Source organism: Ursus americanus, chromosome 17 (genome assembly GCF_024610735.1).
Source record: "Ursus americanus isolate L20-20 chromosome 17, mUrsAme1.1.p, whole genome shotgun sequence".
NCBI lineage: Eukaryota > Metazoa > Chordata > Mammalia > Carnivora > Ursidae > Ursus > Ursus americanus.
The window spans coordinates 46,003,541-46,023,505 of record NC_142143.1 but is presented as its reverse complement, the minus strand read 5'-3'; the positions used below and the strand labels follow the sequence as shown (position 1 = coordinate 46,023,505).

The following is a 19,965-nucleotide window of genomic DNA, read 5'->3' as shown; positions in this document are numbered from 1 at the left end:
GGAAGAATGAAGAGGTAGACTGGACTGGGTGGTGGGCAGCAAAGCAAGGTTTATGGAGCGATGGTAAGATCCCAAAGAGGGAGGGGACCCGAGAGGGTTGCCACGGGAGTTTCTAAGTCTAGGGGTTTTTATGGGCTCATTGGCAGGGCTGTTTTAATCTGATTAACCCTCCCCGTACCTGTCATCCAATCAGGTTTTGTCATCTATCTATGTCTCGCCTGGGAAAGGCTGGAGGGCTCCTTCCAGGGTGGTGTAAAATCCTTTTAAGGGTGGTTTCCTCTTAGGGCGGGGCCCCTTATCCCTGCCCACCTGCCTTCCAACTATCCTTCATCACCAATAATTATTTATTGAACATTGAATAATATGTTAAACAGTGAGAATGCCGTGGTGGACAGGAGAAACAGCCTTCACTTTAATAGAGCTCCTATATTGGGGAAGCCTCAAACAACAGCTCAATGGCCAAGTTGATCTGTATCACAAACGAGAAATTGTAGGATATTGTGACACAGACTAACAGAAGGTACTAACTGGGTAGGAGTGGACTTGAGTGGAGGTCAGAGAAGGCTTCTAGAAGGTGTGTCTAAGTTGAAACCTGAAGGAAGGAGCAATAGAGGGGCCAGGCAGAGACAATCGTATGTTTTATTTAACATGCTCGTGTAATTTTTATTACATTTCTTCACACACATCAGAAACAATATTGAGATAATGATAAGCTGTTTTGTTTTGGGAGGCAAATTATGCTTGGAGACTGAGTTTGTCTTTGACAGCAATTAACACAATTTTGCTGTGGGACTCTAACAAGCCCAGAGCATACAGAATAAGGTCTCTTAATAAGCTAATAAAGAAATAACATACCCCAAACCAGTGATGGATTAATCACATAATTCTAGGCAATGGGAAAAGAAAGGAATAAAGTCCAAATGTAGTTGAGGTGTGCCTTTATATGAGCTGGTACTCAGGCTGCCAGACTGCCTTAGACACTGTTGGAAAATAGTCGCCTTTTACCAGGAAGGAGCTAATTGCCCCAAGGTCTTTGGAGAGCTGCTTAGATCAGCTACGTGTTGCCTTGCCCGAACCAAACGTTCTTGGACAGTCCTCACAAACTCTTTGTATTTATAGTCAAAATGTCCCCTGGCAGGGCGCCTGGGTGGCTCAGTCGTTAAGCGTTTGCCTTGGGCTCAGGGCGTGATCCTAGGGTCCTGGGATCGAGCCCCACATCAGGCTCCTCAGCTAGGAGCCTGCTTCTTCCTCTCCCACTCCCCCTGCTTGTGTTCCCTCTCTCACTGGTTGTCTCTCTCTCCGTCAAATAAATAAATAAAATCTTAAAAAAATTCCCCTGGCCATTTTTTCTTCTTTGAGTGCTTTTATTGATAAGCCCCCAGTGAGGCCCAGAGTTCCTAAAACCTTTGGAAATTCCTAAGTGATGAGAGTTTAAAGGTGTCTCTTATTATGTTAATTAGGTGATTTTTTGGGACTACACCTAAGGAGGGGGCTAGTTGCCAGGAGAGCCAAACATGTGATTAGAAGTTTGGAATTTTCACCAAAGGATAAAAGACAATCTCTTCAACAAATGGTGTTGGGAAAATTGGACAGCCACATGCAGAAGAATGAAACTGGACCATTTTTTTATACCATACACAAAAATTAACTCATAATGGGTAAAAGACCTAAATGTGAGGGATGCCTGGGTGGCTCAGTCAGTTTAGCATCTGCCTTCGGCTCAGGTCATGATCCTGGCGTCCTGGGATGGAGCCTGCATTGGGTTCCCTGCTCAGCGGGGAGTCTGCCTCTCTCTCTCTCTCTCTCTCTCTCTCTCTCTCTCCATCTGCCTGTCCTCTAGCTCATGCTCTCTCTCCCACTCTCAAATAAATAATTAAATAAAATCTTAAAAAAAAAAAAAAAGAAAGACCTAAACGTGAGACAGGAATCCATCAAAATCCTAGAGGAGAACACAGGCAGCAACCTCTCCGACCTCGGCTGCAGCAACTTCTTGCCTAGATACGTCTCCAGAGGCAAGAGAAAAAAGGCAAAAATGAACTATTGGGACTTCATCAAGATAAAAACCTTTTGCACAGCAAAGGAAACAGTCAACAAAACCAAAAGACAGTCTATAGAATGGGAGAAGATATTTGCAAATGTCTTATCAGATAAAGGGCTAGTTTCCAAAATCTATAAAGAACTTATCAAATTCAACACCCAAACAACCAATAATCCCATCAAGAAACGAGCAGAAGACGTGAACAGATGTTTTTCCAAAGAAGACATATAAGTGGCCAACAGACACCTGAAAAGATGCTCAACATCACTCGGCGTCAGGGAAATACAAATCAAAAACCACAATGAGATACGACCTCACACGGGTCAGAATGGCTAAAATGAACAATTCAGGAAACAACAGATGTTCGTGAGGATGCGGAGAAAGGGGAACCTTCTTACATGGCTGGTAGGAATGCAAGCTGGTCCAGCCACTCTGGAAAGCAATATGGAGGTTTCTCAAAAAGTTAAAAATAGACCTATTCTATGACCCAGCAATTGCACTACTAGGTATTTACCCAAAAGATACAAACATAGTGATCCCAAAGGGCACCTGCACCCCAATGCTTATAGCAGCAATGTCCACAATAGCTGAACTATGGAAAGAGCCCAGATGTCCATCGACAGATGAATGGATAAAGAAGGTGTGGTGTATATCTATACAATGGAATATTATTCAGCCATCAAAAAAATAAAATCTTACCATTTGCAATGACGTGGATGGAACTGGAAGGTATTATGTTAGGTGAAGTAAGTCAATCAGAGAAGGCCAATTATCATATGATTTCACTCATATGTGGAATTTAAGAAACAAAACAGAGGGTCATAGGGGAAGGGAGGGAAAAATAAAATAAGATGAAATCAGAGAGGGAGACAAACCATAAGAGACTCTTAACTCTAGGAAACAAACTGAGGGTTGCTGGAGGGGAGGTGGGTAGGGGGATGGGGTAACGGGTGACGGAAGAAGGGTGATGGGCATTAAGGAGGACATGTGATGTAATGAGCACTGGGTGTTATATGCAACCGATGAATCACTAAACTCTACCCCTGAAACTAATAATACACTATGTGTTAGTTAATTGAATTTAAATACAATACAATTAAATTAAAAAAATAGAAAGTTGGAACTTTCAGTCCCACCCCCTTGGTCAGAGGGGGATGGGGCTTGGAGGTTGAATCAATGACCAATGACTGACGACTTAATCAACTGTGTCTAAGTAATGAATGTAAAACCCCAAAAGGACAGGGTTTTGAGAGGTTCCGGGTTGGTGAGCACGTGGAGATTCAGAGAGAGTGGCAAGTTTGGAAAACTGCTTTGGGAGAGCCAATGCAGCCAGGACAGCCCCTCGAAGTACAGTTTTTTGGGAAGTCCCAGAAAAATCAGGCATGAGATGGGACAGCTGACCGAGGCAAGTCCCCTCCCCCCTCCACTTAAGAATTGTGGGATGCAGTTGGCATGGAAATAATCACTGAAGGCATTAATATACTACGTAAAGTTATGTGATATATTCGTGTTATAAATATTGAGTTTCAGCAGTGCACATCTTATTTTGACATCTGTAACAGTAAAGCGACCGGGAGAGGCAGTGAAGGCAGGCTCGTATTGGGCAGGGCAGGGCAGGGCACCGGAGCACAAGCGGCAGCTCAGAGACGTCGTTGCTTCCCTGCTGACTCACACGGTTCCGCATGGCGCAGCAGCTGGGCCCTCCGCTCCTGAGGTCCCGCCAGAGCTCCTCCTTCAGCCTTTGTGAGCCCAGGGCCAGGCGTGGTGTGTTTACCCCAGACAAAGGTGCCTACTGCTTCTGGAAGTCATCCTCATGTGGATACGAGGCTTGGAGGCAGGGAGATACCAGTGTGGGCTGCAGCGGGTGTCCACAGCTCCAGCTTGTGCTTGCTTTCTCCTACTTTCCTTCCGACTGTCTGCTCTGCACACTGCAGGCCCAGCACCAGATGCAGAAGCAATAGCCTTACACAGACCATTTAATGAGCTCCGACAACGACTCTTTCAAGGTCCAGTTCTTAAACCAAATGCCTCACTCTGTATCACTCCTGGTGGTTCTATTTCTGACTGAACTCTGACTGACATAGGGAGTTAAACGTATAGACTTAGGGGTCTCACAACCTGATGGAACCACTTGCAGCTGTGTGACCTTAGGCAACATCCTCAACCTCTCTGAGCCTTCCTTTTCCCATCTGTGAAATGGGAACACTAATCCTTTCCTTCTAGAATTGTCGTGAGATTATAAGTGAAAATCGCTTAACGATGCCTAGCCTTCAACAGCATTCTACACTTTTCTTATTGCCAGGTTCGGGGAATATAATGGAGAAGGCTAGCAAGTCCCTTTTCTGATCAGGCTGAGGGTCTGGTGAGGGATACAGGCAAGTTAGCAAGAGTGTAGTAAGTACAATGTGGTAAGTATTCCTATAAGGGGAAGAAAGAACAGTAAGGGAGGACTGGCTTAGTTTGGGTGGTGAGTGGGAGGCAGGGTTAAGTATGTCAAGGTAGGATTCCCAGAGGAAGTAGCATTTAGACTGAGACCCAAGGACAAGTAGAAGTCCTTAAGCATTCTGAGAAGAGGGCACTGCGTGTGCAGACCTGAGAGACAACCGAGAGCCAGTGACTGTCATCATTGTTCGAGTTGGTTAGATATGCCCCGTGCTGGCCCTGCCAGCCGCTGCCGCTGGTAGGTCTTGAGCCAGAGCAGGGAAGGGGGGTGGACCTGGAAAGTGGATAAAACCCAGAACTGCACAGCCTTACCGGGAGCCTGGAGGCCTAATCAGAAGTCAACTGGCCTAGCCATGAGGTGCCTCCAGACTGCGAGAGGAAGTAGAAAGCACTTTTAGGGTTGGGTCCTAGCAAGCAAATGTGACTTTCTTTATAAGAAGAAAAGGAAGAAGAGCAGAAAAAAAGGAGCCCGACACCATGTGTTATATAATGGGCCAGTGAAGGCCACAGGCAGGGCCATGTGAGGAGGGACAGGAAGCTGGAGTCCTGTGAGGGGTATTTGCTGAACTGGAACTCGGCAGAGCCTCTCCTTGACTGGTGTGCCCCCCGTTGCCACAGCATGGGAGGTTATTTGGTGAGGAGGGGGCAGAAGGCTTTTATACCCAAGTGAGAAGGAGGGTGTATCTTCTTCAAGTGTCAGTCTTACTTAAAGATTATTTTGGGGGAAAAGGCCTATCTTATTTTAAAAATGTATCCAACAGATATATTATGGAACAGTATGCAAATATCTTTTTTTTCTTTTTTTAGGATAAAATATAAGCTTCCAAAGAAATGTCACAGTTGAGAACTGTTTCCTGCTTTTCCCTCAGATCCCAGTTAGCGAGTCCAAGGTCCCTCTGTTCTGATGTTGGGTGTGCTTGGGGGGACAAAGAACTTGACCAGAAGCTGGTCAACAAGCACCAGGGTAAGGCCCAGGTGAGAGTCAGGCCTGAGCTTGCTTTTCCCTGCAGGCTAGTTCTTACCAGCTCCCGCCTCTGGGACTGGCTACACGATGTGGGGCCCTGTGCAAAATGAAGTGAGGTCGTTTGTTCAAAGACCAGCAAGAATTTCAAGACGGTGAAGCCAAGAGCCCTGAATAATGGTGCAGGTCCCACACTCACGAAGCTGGTTCCACTTCTCTCCCTTCTACCAAACACACACCTGGGACACTCACCTTCAGCTGAGACACCAGCTGAAGAGAGGGAGGAGAAGGGGGAAGAGAGAGAGAGGCACTTTCCCCCAGTTTGTCCTATCTATAGCCTTTCACACCTCCCAGGGTCTTTGCCTTCTCTGAATGGTTGAGAAGAGGGTGGTCAGGGCAAGACTCCACAGAGGTTCCATGTTGTCAGTTAGTCCTTGATGGTGGCCTGTGTTTCCTCATGAAAGTAAGTAAGTAGGAAGGCAAACCATTTGTGGCTACCTGTGTGCACCTCCTCTGTGCTTACAGATAGATGGGTCAGGAGAACGTGAGGCTTGAGCTTGGCTATCTGTATGATATCGTGGTCTAGTTGCATGATAGCTGAAGTTGGATGGCTGGGTATCTTCATCCAAACCACTATTTCTCAAGTAGATAAGGTCAGTCAGGGGAGATAGGTACTAGTTCATAGAAAACAGTTTCTTCTGCATGTTACTGTGAGAGCCAGCCCAGGACACTGATACGCATTGCCGCTACAGAATACTTGGCTCCATATTAGATCAGGAACTCAAGGCAGTACGCTTCATGGGATTGGGCAATGAAGAGCCCCCTTCAGTATGCATCTCCTCTTTCCTCTTTAAAGGATCTCCTTATGTGGTCAAAAATCTTAGATTTCTCACCCCCCTCCATTCTAAAGTTTTAAAGACACTTGTCTTTCTGTATTTTAAATTCACTCATTTATTCGTTTATTGTCTCAGGTGCCACTATGGCCTGGACGTTTGTGTCCCCCCAAAATTCAAATGTTGAAAACCTAAGTCTAAGGTGAGACCATTAAGAGGTGGGATCTTTGGGAGGGACTTAGGTCATGAGGGTGGAGCTCTCATGAATGAGGTTAATGCTCTTATAAAAGGGACCCCACAGTGGTCACTCACAGCCCCTTCGGCCATATGCAGATACAGCAAGGAGCTGGCTGTCTCTGGACCAGGAAGCTCTCGCCAAACACCAAATCTGCTGACACCATATCCTTAACTTCTCGGTCTCCAGAACTGTGAGCAATTTCTGTTTCTAAGTGATCCAAGTAGTTGGCATTTTGTTATCACAGCCTGAACAGACTAGGACGAGCGACTTCTACGTCTAGGTGTTGGCTTACAATGGTAATCCTGAGAGACTCAGTCCCTGCCCCTGTTTGGTGGCGGACTGGTGGTGATAGAATTCTTGCCAGCTTTTTGAAGGCAGGAACTGCTTATGACTCTTCCTTGTGTCTCCTTCAGCAGTCATCACAGCCCCTTCCCCTTACCATCTGCATCGTCAACAAAAGTAGTTGCTGAATTCAATGGAATAGATGCCATTTCAGTAGCACGTTGTGACAAGTGAAAAAAGTCTGTCACAACTCTAGACAAATATTTTGCTAGTTTGAGGATTAGTTATAATATGAATGCCTTAACCACAGAAGTCAATACCATGTGTTTATGGTAGCTTCGTTAGGATTACAGCATAGAAATTCATCAGGCATAAGTTACTCCCAGTCAGGTTTTCTATTTTTGTTAGCCTTTTTACAATTGCTTTTATTAGTTATTCCTTCATGATGTCTTGGAGAGCTACCCCATAAAATTATTAATGCTGGCTATTTGGCAGTTCTTTTAGGACATTGCAAGATTTATGAGCTATGTAGGTGGCAATGAAAACTTCACAGCATTATTTTTGTTGCATATTTTCTCTGTGCCACATAGATAGAAAAAATAAAACACCTTTAAGAATATTATATGCTCCAGCACAGCTTTGTGGGGTGTTGCCTAAGCTTGAGAAGTATGCACCTGTATTTCTTCAATCCCCTCACTCTTCCTATCACTCTGAAACTGCCCTGTCAAGATAGCCAAAGAACCCCAATGGGCACTTCTCAGTGGCTCCTTTGCTGACTTCTCTGCTTATCCTCTAAGCAGTGGTGTTCTTGACTCCTCATCTTCTCCATTTATCCTGTCTTTAGATAATCTCATCCAACCCCATGGCTTAGAATTCCATCTATATGCCAATGACTCCCAAATTTAAATTTTTATCCCTGACCTCTCCTCCATGCTCCAGACTTACATGGCTAAATGTTCACGTGACAATTCTACTCGGATGTCTAAGAGACATCTACACTCAATATTTTTTGAAGATGTGACTCTTGATTTCCCCCTTAAAACCTGTTCCACCAAACTACCCTTCCCCAGTTTTTCCATCTCAGAAAATGACACTATTATACATTCAGTTACTCAAACTCAAACCAAGGAATCATCCTTGACTTCTCTTTCCTTTCCTCACTGCCATATGCAATATGCCAGCAAATTCTGTTGACTCTATCTCCAAGTATATGCTGACTTTGCTGCTGACACCTCTACAGGTGCCATCCTGACCCAAACCACCACCATCTCTGTCCTAATTGCCCTCCCTGTTCCCTGTCTGGCATCTAGAGTCAAGTCACAACCCAAATGCCAGAAGGTTGTTTTAAAACCCAAGCAGAATACGTTATTTCCCTGCTTAAAACACTCCAGTGGCTTCTAGTCACACTTAGAAACAAACCCAAAGACTCCTCCTGGCCTCTAAGACTCCACGTAAACTGGCCCTTGCCTACCTCTCCCCTCTCATCTCCTTTGGTAATTCTACACGCTAGCCACAATACCCTGGAACACACAGGGCTACCTCTCACCTTAAGGCCTTTGCATTAGATCTTCCCACATGTCAGGCATGTTCTTTTTCTAGATCACCCCATGTCATCCTTCTTATCATTCAGGTCTCAACTTTAATGTCATCTCCTCAGAGAGGCCATCTTTGACCACTCAGCTGTAGCCCCCAGCCCATGTCCTGGTGGTCACTTCTCTTCACATCATCATGTCTTTACTTTTCTTTTTTTTTTAAGATTTTATTTATTTATTTGACAGAGACATCCAGCGAGAGAGGGAACACAAGCAGGGGGAGTGGGAGAGGAAGAAGCAGGCTCACAGCAGAGGAGCCTGATGTGGGGCTCGATCCCATAACGCCGGGATCACGCCCTGAGCCCAAGGCAGACGCTTAACGACTGTGCACCCAGGCGCCCCATGTCTTATTTTCATCATAGTGGTTATCATTACCAAATGTTTCCTTATTATTGTTCATAGGTTTATGTGGGGAACATGCCTAGAATGTAAGTTCCATGAGGATTGGGATCCGATCACCTTGTTTAAGGACCTAGCACAGGCTAGGTCCTTAGTACGTGTTTGATATTGAATAAAGAAATTATTACGTGTCTTTTACAAAGAGCCAGTCCTGTCCATAGGCTATTACCTAAATTAAGAGACTCAGAGGTATTTCAAACTCCCAGTTGCATAGCCATAATTTCAACTTTCACAGTCACTCCATTGCCACTGTCCTGAAATATTGTTATAGTGAAAAAACAAAACAAAACCCCAAAACAGACAGGAGAATAGAATGCTACCTTGCTAATACATTAATTCATCAAAACATGAGCCTGAGATAGAAATTAGATTATTTTCATTTTGGAAATCAGAAGAAGTGGGACCAAGAACACGTAAATTATAATGGATGTGTGCAAGAGAGAATATGAAAAGTTGTCTACCTGGGGGTGCTGCCCAGTAAGGACAGATAAGGGTGAAAAATTAGCTGGTGGGAGGAGCTTGATCCCTGAGAGGCCGTAATTGGAGAGAGGGTGAAGAGAGGGTTTGCTGAGTTCTTTTCACGTGCTGGCATTATTAGGTGACTTAAGGATAGGAGGAAGTAAAACACAGACTTTGGACGTCAGTGCCTTTTGAGAAAGCTGACTTATGGTGATTTCTGATGAGGAAGGATAATCATGCTTAATAAATAGGCACAAACATTTCAGTTCTCTCATATCCCCAGTCTTCTCTTCTAATATCAGTTTATATCTCTACAAGCAAAAATCAGTTAGCTTTGGGGTTTATAAAATTCACTAAAGCACAAATGTAAAAGTAAAATGTTACTCTGCTGATTTGCAATGGATTCTGGCAAGAATTCCCAGATAAACATACAAATACATTCTTTGTTCATTTCCACGAACAGCCTTTTTATAGCTTTTGAGACCTAGTCTAAATCAGTTACCATAAGAATTAGTGTTTCTGATAGGTGTTGGCCTTGTGAAACTGGAAAAAAAGGAATCATATTTTCTATAACATATGAATGCACAAGTGATTCATTCTTTGGCTCAGGATGGAAACTTTTTTTTTTTTTTTTTTGGCATTCTTGATTCAAATTTCTGCATTAGCTTCCCAGATTTTTCTCAATAAGATGTAGACACTGGATAGACTTCATTCACAAGGAAACACCAAGATAAATGGAGTGACTGATATCCAGCAATTTGAAACTTGTAAATATTTATGAGAAAATTATATCTGTCTTTGTGAGGATTTCTGTTTGAAACTTGTATGTAACTATTATGTGCTCTAGATTCTCTTTAAATTGTGGATTCTCCTGTTAGTATTGCCATGCTACATGGTAAAATCACTATGAAAATTTTGTATAATATAGCTACATTGAATCTTGAGTAAAAGGGACAATCCGGCTTCTTTACTCATATAACCCTTCTCCCAACTGAGCCTAGAGCATCCATCCATCCATCCATCCTTTTTTGGCCTACTTATCTTGACTTAAGTAGAGGCTCTGCAACCCCGTATTGGGAACTATCATCCTCAGCAAAAATTAGGAGAGTTTGTTAATTTCAATTTACTGGATTGATCTAGCCATTCCCAAATAGAATGCTGTGGGACACTGGCCGGGAGGACTGCGTGTAAAAGTGTCAGCAGGACAGGAAGAGTTATGAGAAAAAGAATGTAAATATAGTCTTTTGAACATTTGTATATTTTTATTTTAAAAACAGCCATATAAGCTAGAATGCTATCATAAGTATACTTAAATCAGTAAACCTTTAAGATGTTAGATTATTTTTAATATTGTGTCTCGTGGGTTTTTTTTTATAGGTTTTCAAGATTTTTTTAGTTGTGGTAAAATACATAATATTTACCATCAGAACCATATTTAAGTCTACAGTTCAATAGTGTTAAATATGTTCACATCATGGTGCAACCAATCTCCAGAATTTTTTCATCTTGCAAAATGGAAACTCTTTACCCATTAAAAATATCTCATTTCTCCCACTCCAGCCCTTGGCAATCTTCCTTCTACTTTCTGCCTCAATGAATTTGATTACCCTAGATACCTTATATGAGTGGAATCATAAAAAGTATTTGTCTTTTTGTGACTGGCTTTTTTAACCTAGCATAGCATCCTCAAAGTTCATCCATGTCATAGCATGTGTCCGAATTGCCTTCCTTTTTTAAGGCTGAATAATATTCCATCCTATGTACATGCTACATTTTATTGATCCACTCATCCGTTGATGGATACCTGGGTTGCTAGTCTTTGCTTCATACTTCCAAAAGACCTTACCAAGACATTGCTCCAAAACAAGTACTGTGTTCCCCCCAAGAAGAATTCTACTGAATAACATTTCTCCATTGTTACCAATAGCAAATTTGTGGTTTGGCTGCCACGTTAAAAAAAAGTAAGTCAAGCCATCGTTAGGTAAAGCTTCACTACTGTTTGCGAAAGGTAACATCATCTGAGAGTGTCAGGGTTCCCACTGATAAATGCTGTCTAAATGGTGATCTTGACTTGTCTTTGCAGCTCATTTGCACGTGGTAGCTTGGAAGCAGCAGAATTAATAGAAGGTTTAACAACGAAGGTCTTGATTTTGAGGACCATTTTTCTTGTCAACATGACTTCATGGAAAAATGCAGTTCATCGAGTTCATGTAAAGTCAGCTGGAACCTTCATATACATGTGGTAGAGTTAAGGAAATCCATGAACTTTCCATAAACATCCTGCATGAGCTGGTTAGGGAGCTCCTGGCCGTCCAGTCAGTTCCCTTGCCTCCCTTTCCTTCCATCTCATGCTCTTTGATCAGAAATACACGTGGCTTCAGTCCTGTATGAGGCTTTTGTTTGCTTTGTGTAAAGGAAATAAATAAGAAGAGCAGGTGTGACTCATTGGGGGGTAGAAGAACAAGGAAGAATGAGTGAGGAAGTGTCAGATCAGAGATCCAGAAGAAGCATGTTCAAGACTTAGGTAAGTGAACAGACACATCTACTGTTTGCATTGATAAATGGGACCAAAGAGAGACTGTTGAAGAAAACTGGCAGAAGTTTAAAGCATGAAATGGAAAGAAAGAAGACAGATAATCAGCTTTTTGCTTCTATTTCCTGAGCTGAGCCAATCTGGATATAGGCCTGCTCCCACAAGTCTACAAACCAATGTGGAAAAGTTGATTAAACCAAAACAAAAACATTAAAGGCAGAAACTCCCAGACCTCTATCCTTACTCAGCTCCCAGAATCGGACAGTTTCCTAGGCCTTACCCTCCAGGTAGGAGATTGTAAGGCTCTTCTTAGAGTCCAAAGGAAAATACTCAAAAATACTAATATGGGGGTAGAGGATGCGGAGGAAGAGAGTCAGCAAAAAATCCAGCCATATTACCCTGGACCTAGAGTGAAGATCAAAATTACTAAGCCTCTCTCTTGAACTTCCAGTTTTTAGTCTCCCATTCTTAGTTGGGGTGTTAGTAAGCAAAACAGACAAAAGTCCTGTTCTCTATGAGCTAATTACATCCTAATGAGGGAGCAGAAGACAAATGGGTAAAATATTATTTAGTACTTTAGAGAGCCATAAGTGCTTTGGATAAACTTGGGGGGCGGTGGTTATGAAAAGGCATTTTGGGGAGGGTATTGCCACAGTAGGTGACGTTGGGGTTGGGAGGGAAATCACGTGCGTCTCCTCAGCCTGCCATCTTCCCACGGCAGCTCTGCCTCTGCACCACTTTCATTTTCTGAGACAGACTCACCTGCACCAGCCCTCAGCCCCTCCTGTGTTCAGTTCCCTTGATCTGGGGCATGGCCTCCTCGTTCCGCCTGGTGTTCCACTCCTGTCAGAATGAGATTTGGGGCTGTGCCTAAAATTAACTGGGTTAGCCTCACCTATTTATTTTTATTTGCGTAATCAATGCAACAAGGAAAAGGCTTCAGGTATTTTCCTTATGCCAAGAAATCCAGCAGCCGTTTATACTGGTGGAGTTCATTCTGTCAGCCTCCGCGAGGTCTCTCCTGGTTCATCATCACAAGGCTGGTGAACTAGGTTAACCTCGGATGACAAACAGTTTACGACATCGAGCGGAGACACAGATTCTCGGCAGCAGCAGCACTCTAACATGTAGAATGCCGTTCTGCGGGACAGTCACCGTCTCCAGGGAATGAATCAACAGGTCACCTATAAAAACACACCTCTGAGTGTTGCAGGAGCACTCTTTGCCCTTCCTAGTAAACAAGGAGAAACCTAACTTTATGATCATAAGATAAAGAATCCTTATAGCTCTACCTTTACTGGGAACACGTGTGTAAACCTTTTCTAACCTTCTGTACGTTTTCGAACAGAGGGTAGTAACTAACCCAGTGCTCCGGGAAGGTGAAAGCACCTTCCGTCACAATGTGAAGTTTCTCACTTAGCACCACTGAGACGCTGATGGTCTCAGCTACGATTTTAAATGAGGGTAAATCCAAAAATTTGCAAGTTCCAATCATTCTATTTCATGCTGTATACCACAGCTTGGTCAGCATTCCTTCGGGAAGCCTTCCCTGATCCCTAAGAAGGGGACTGCCACCTGTACTCCCCCGTCATATACTTATCACGTTGTGATTGTCTTTGCCTATTTCCCAATTTTGAAGACCCCAGTAGACTGGACACTTCTGAGAGCAGAATCTAAATTTGTCTTTTTCTCAGTTCAATCCCCAGGGCCCAATGCAAAGGCCGGCCTCTGCAGGCACAGGATAAACGTTTGTTGAGCAAATGATTAAAATTAAAAATGAACAAAAAACTCAACATCATGATAGGGCGTTAAATAGTTCATATAAATCTTGGCAATTGTTCACTTTGTTTGGATTTAAAATAACATTGAAAATGCTCGATTAAAAAGTTAAATGTTGAACTCTGTTCCAACGTCACTTTCTCAGTGATGCCTACTCGAAATCCTATCTGAGACTGTACCTGGGTCACTCGCCCTCTCTTAACCCTCCTGCTTTTCATGGTGTTTATAGACCCCTGACAATGTACATCGTCTGTCCTCGTGTTCTATGGGACCTCTGTGAGAAAGACGTCTCAGTTTTCTACCACTCTATCCTCAGTGCCTAGAACAATGCCTAGCATATGGTAGCAGTAAATGAATAATCCTCCTTAAAAATATATGTTATTAAAGACTAATGTTAGTGAAGAGTAATTGTTGGGGTAAGGATGGAGTTAATTAGTGATTTTTAAAAATTTTAATTTTAATTTAATTTACTTTTTAAAAGATTTTATTTATTTAACAAAGAGAGAGAATGAGAAGGGGGAGGAGGGGAAGTGGCAGAGGGAGAAGGAGGAGTGGGCTCCCCACTGAGCAGGGAGCCCAATGTGGGGTTCGATCCCAGGACCCTGGGATCATGACCTGAGCTGAATGCAGGTGCTTAACCGAGTGAGTCACCCAGGAGCCCCTAATTTTTTTTTTTTTTAATGAGAAGAACACTGGCTATTCTCTGAAGTCCTGTGCTTTTCAACCCATTTGGCCATAGCTCATAGAAAGGATGAATTTACATAGTGACTTGGCACATCACATGAAGTAATATTTACCTTTATTACATGTGATGCTCTTTTCTTGTTTTTCTTCCCCTTCCATTTTATTTCATTAAAAAAAAGAAGCCAGTCTGACCCACTTAACTGATTTCCTAACCCACTCACAGTTTGAAAAACACCGATCTTTCACCTAATAAAATACCTGACTCATGAAAATAAAATAATGACTGCCTTCCCTATGGCACTACAGGTGTGTCCTGAAAGTTCCATGATAGCTTTGTTGATTGCTGAAAACAGACCCAGAATTAGTTCTAGCCCAGTAAGCTAATTTTTTTAGGTCTGTTGGGCATATATTTTTTCCTAAATAATTTTATGTATTCAGTGTTGTTCAGAAGATAATTTTATGCCATATAAAGAAAATTTCTTAATATCTCAACATACTAATTAAAATTTCTTCTTGGGCACATTTAGAGGAGGGAGGAAAGGAAATTCAAAAGTCACTATATTTGAAGTATCAAGTGTAGATGAAAAATGTCTTCGGCAGTGAATGGTTACAATAAATTTGTAAGGCATATAATTCCTTAGATATCTTAAAAGATTTCTTGATTTTAGAGGCACCTAGGTGGCACAGTTAAGCATCAGCTCTTGGTTTAGGCTCAGGTTGTGATCTCAGGGTCTCAAGATGGAGCCCACCCCTGTGCTCCACATGGAGCCTGCTTGGGACTCTCTCTTTCTTTTTCTTTCCCTCTGCCTCTTCCCCCTGCACTATCTTTGTCTCTCCCAAATAAATAAATATTTAAAAAATTTTTTTTCTTCATTTTATAAGATAGGACCTGAGATAGAAGAAAATTTTAGACTGAGTTTTGATATGAGATTATATAATAATATATTCTTTAGGAGTGAAAAAAGTTGCATCAAGGTAATCATCACTGAGAAGGAAATGGTCCACGCAGAAAGCATTTGCAACAATACACAAAAGAGGAAATACAAATGACTAACATATGGAAAAGTGTTTCACCTCTCTGGAAATAAAAGACATTAAAACAATAGTGAAAACTGTTAACCTATTAGAAGAACAAATATTTCTAAAAATGTTGTATTTATTCATTTTTAAAAATGAGATTTCTTTTTTTTTTCCTTCAAGATTTTATTTATTTATTTGAGAGAGAGATAGCCAGCGAGAGAGGGAACACAAGCAGGGGGAGTGGGAGAGGAAGAAGCAGGCTCATAGTGGAGGAGCCTGATGTGGGGCTTGATCCCAGAATGCTGGGATCACACCCTGAGCCGAAGGCAGATGCTTAACCACTGCGCTACCCTAAAAATGAGATTTCTAATACGAGTTGGGGTATAAGGAAGTGGCCATTCATACATTGTAGGCAGGCATGAAAATTGCTCCAACCCTTTTAGAAAATAATTTTGGGATATAGCTTTAAACATGTTTATTAAGGTAATTTTACGAACCTGTCCTAAGGGTATCATCTGAAATTTGGAAAACCTTTTTTTCATAAAGGTAGTAAACATAGTATTACTTATAATAGCAAAAAATTGGAAGTGAGGTTTAAGCTAAAGACAAATGGACTATATATAACCTCCGTTAATATATTGGCACTTATCTGTCCGTATGCTTTTTCTCTGCATGTATATATTTTTGTTGTGCTTTCAAAATGGGGTAATTCTAGCAAATATTTTAGTTATATATATCCAGTCAACACCTTTCCCGGCAAATATACAGTTCTACCACATTATATTTAACAGCTGCATATATTCTGTGTGGTCATACTGACATATATTTAACCAAATTGCCCATTTTTGATATTTATAAACCAATATTTTTCAAACCATAGTTCACGATTCTTAGTAGGTCATGAAATCAATTTAGGGGATCATGACTAGCAATTTTCTTTCTTATACTTAAAGTATTAAACCTTGGGGCGCCTGGGTGGCACAGCGGTTAAGCGTCTGCCTTCGGCTCAGGGCGCGATCCCGGAGTTCTGGGATCGAGCCCCACATCAGGCTCCTCTGCTGTGAGCCTGCTTCTTCCTCTCCCACTCCCCCTGCTTGTGTTCCCTCTCTCGCTGGCTGTCTCTATATCTGTCAAATAAATAAATAAAATCTTTTAAAAAAATAATAAAGTATTAAACCTTTATGACATGTTTTGGTAAATAATTGACAGGACAAGTCCTTCCTTAACCACATTCTCCTGTTTTTCTAAACTAGATGGGTTATTCTCATAAGTTTAGTCTAAAAAGTCGAGGTTTAAAATTATTTTGAATAGGTCCAAGAAAAATATGACGGAAAACTTCACATTAAATTTCTAAATTAATGTGGGAATTGATGCCTTTATGATAATGAATCTTCCACCAATAAATAAGGTGCATCTCTTCATGGATTTATTTTCTTTTATGTCTCTGAGTCAAGCTGTAGAGGATTCTTCATACAGGCCCTCATATTTCTTAAGTTTATGCATTGGTGTTTAATACTTAGTTTTGCTATTGCAAAAATATTTCCATTATTTTTTTTTCTAACCGAACACAGCCATCTGTAGGAAAGATACCAGTTTGTTTATACACTTATTTTGTAACGGAGCATACTGACTTCTAAAAATATTTTCCCACTCAAGTTGTATAAGTGGGATGAGAATGAGAGCGCTGAAATGTAACTGAAAATGTGCTCCTACCCCTCTTCCTTCCACAATCACATTTTGAGTCATTTTCACCTCATTAAAACAAGTGGCTGGCCCGTGAAAACAAAAATAAGAGCGTAAGGACATCTGTACCACCAAATCTCTTTCTTGAAAGAGCAGAGTGAATTTCCAAGTAAACACGATTAAATAACACATAACAGGACCCACCTGTGGTGGCTTTATCCGTCCCCTTTGTCAGCAGCTGCACGTCCTGAAGCCATGTTCTCCCTGAACAGGAAGAGCATAAAGGACTCTGCGGGGAGTTAAGACCCGTGCCTGCATTTTGACACTGGTTGCCATATATATATATATATGCCTCATTTTACAAACGAGAAAACTAGGCCCAGAGGGGTTAAATACTTCATTCACTCGTTCAATGAATCCCTGTCGAGCACTCGGCCCTCTTCTATGGCTGCGAGCTGCAGGACGGGCTCGCCCTCCTGAAGTTACACTTTAATGGGGCAGACATGTGTCAACAAAAATGTACCTTGTTCAAGGTCGTACACCGGAATCGTAAATCTGGCTGCAGAGCCTGTGGGCTTGACCACTACCTCACACTCCATGGGGAGAGAAGAGAACATGGGCCCAGAAAAGATCATCTGCCGTTTCCTGCAAAGCCCTCGAGCTGGCATGGCTTGGGTGAGCAGACCACAACCCAGGCTATGATCTCATTCATTTTACAGTTTCCACGCAGGGAGAGAATATTTATCTCCCAGACACCGTTGATTTTTTTTTTTTTAACCATGGTTTGGATACTATTTTATGTGCTCACCTTTCCTGACCTTTGCAGCCCACCTACCCAACCCAGAGTTCTTGCCTTCACAGCCCTGCTAGCTCCAATGCCAATAAAACTAGAGGTATCAGTGACTGATGAAACCTAACTGATTTTAGCAGGGACTGATAATGGGGCTGATGTCGGATTTTCACACACTAGTAGACAGGGTACAGAGAAATAGTCGAGTGCAGTTAGGCAGAAACTTTCAATGTCGTTCATAATTACCCTTAAAAATAGGTCCGTTGGTTAGAGGGCTAGCACCTGAAGCCACATAGATAAACTTACTCTTATTAGTATTTTAAAAGAGAGTAACTTTTACTTAATAAAATTCCATTTTATTCCATTTACCAGCCCCTGTGATTCCTTCAGTAATGAAACTCAGGCTCTTCTTGCTTACAAACATATATATTTGATGAATTTAGAGACTTCCCAACTATCCACAGTGAGTCTCCATTTACTATTTTCAGGATTTGTCTAGATTTTAATTTTTTATTAAAATATTTATATTACTTAACTCCTTTGATATCTTTGGAGTTAAGGAGGCTTTTATCTAAATCCAGGGTTTGAGAGCCCTGGAAAGTTTTTGAAGGATTTCACTTGCTTTTATTCAACACTGTTAGTTTCAATACAGGAAAAAAATATTTTCTCTATTAATTTAGCTTGATGTCAGATATTGTCAGTCCCTTCGAAATACGCTTCAAATTTCTGGCTGTAGTTAAAAAATAATTTGTGAGTTTTGTTGTTGCTGTTGTTCCTTTTGGATCTGTGAAAGCTAGGGAGGAAAGAAGGAACCCACAGGAGAAAACCCCCAGACGTCGTGTAGCCTTCTTATTAGCACTGCACAGAAGTATGGTTGATTCCTCTGAACCCTCTGTAATTAAGTGGTTTGCATAAATCTGGTGAGCACACTTGCTATGGAAAACTTTACACGCCTTTTTTTTTTCAGTACATCATGTGAAATCCTTGCAAACACAAGGACCTTTTATTTATTGACAAAGGCAACAGTGCTTCTAGACAAGCAGCTCTCTTGTCCTTCTCAAAAATAAGAAAGAGAATCTGTTTCATATTTTGGTGCAGAGTAACCAGAATGAAAACTACGTACTGGGGGTTATTTCTCTTTTATTTTGTGAATGCTTTCCATCCACCAGTGCAAATTACTTATGTAAACTAGCTTGTGCTTTCTGCAAATGACCTGAAAAACAGAAACTTTCTTAAGTCATTCGGGGTCAAGCATTACATTACAGACCACACTGAGCAAAGTATTAACTTACCTGCCCTTGGGAATTTGAGATAAAAAATGGAAGCTGGTGGAATGCTTTTTTCCTTTATCAACATTCCTGGACGGGCAATTGAGTATTCATCGCACAACATGGGTTGAATGCCTCTGTGTGCGGGGCTGGGCGCTAGGCACACAAGGCAGACGGGGCCCTGCCCTGGCCCAGCTCATTCTCGTAAGGGAGCCGGACAGGCTCATTCTCGTAAGGGAGCCGGACAGGTAAATAATTACAAGGCTGGGAGACTCGTGTTCTAATCAGGGACACCTGGCAGGCGCAAGGGACTCCCTTAATCCAGAGACCCGGCAAAGGACGAGAAGATGCAAGTCATAGCCAAACAATGCACGGATTTAAAATCTTTACTGATTCCAACCAACCCTGCACAGCCTGTTACCGTTTATTGCCTGTAGGCAAGGGTGGCCAAAGACCGTAAACGGGGTGTTTTAGGGAGAGTCTGTCATGCGGGCAACTTCTATTTTAAAAGAAGCCTTCCCGGGGAGGTGCTGCCTTTCCGGCCTTCCATCATTTGGTCCGAGACTTAGGATAGAGCCAACCATCCCTGTCTTCAGAGACCACAGTGGGTTCACCATGAATCGCCAATTAATAATCATTTATTGAGCGTCAACTCAGTGTTTTTGGCGTCCATGTCACCTTTTTGAAGAGTCCCTCACTAAGAGGCGAATTTAGGGCAAAGCTAATGAAGCTTCCATTTCGGAGCCCCTCACCTGCCACAGCCATTTTCTAAGTCCTGGGGGTGGGGGTGGGGGGCTCTAGGGATCTGTTCACGTGTTTGCATGTTTTTGTAAATGTTGCAAATAAAATATTTTGGCAACCATCAGTTAAAATGTAAGTCAACTCTCTCTTTTGACTCAGGTTGCCCCTCCCTCCTGCTGCCCCTCGTCAGGAGGCATTGGAGAGGCTGTGGGCATTTTGGGGA

The 19,965-nt window shown here is 42.2% G+C and overlaps 1 protein-coding gene across 2 annotated transcripts in view; it reads right to left on the bottom strand.

The window, feature by feature from the left end:
• CPM (carboxypeptidase M) overlaps positions 1-19,130 on the bottom strand; it is a 99,863-nt gene extending 80,733 nt beyond the window's left edge. Inside the window, exon 1 of one of the 2 annotated variants that reach the window (XM_045789620.2) lies at positions 19,026-19,130. The gene's annotated coding sequence lies outside the window, so the exon portion shown is untranslated. Of the gene's footprint in view, positions 1-17,147; positions 17,439-19,025 lie in introns of those variants that run through there. The other variant, XM_045789618.2, reaches the window with a different exon arrangement.
• Between the last annotated feature and the right edge of the window lie 835 nt (positions 19,131-19,965).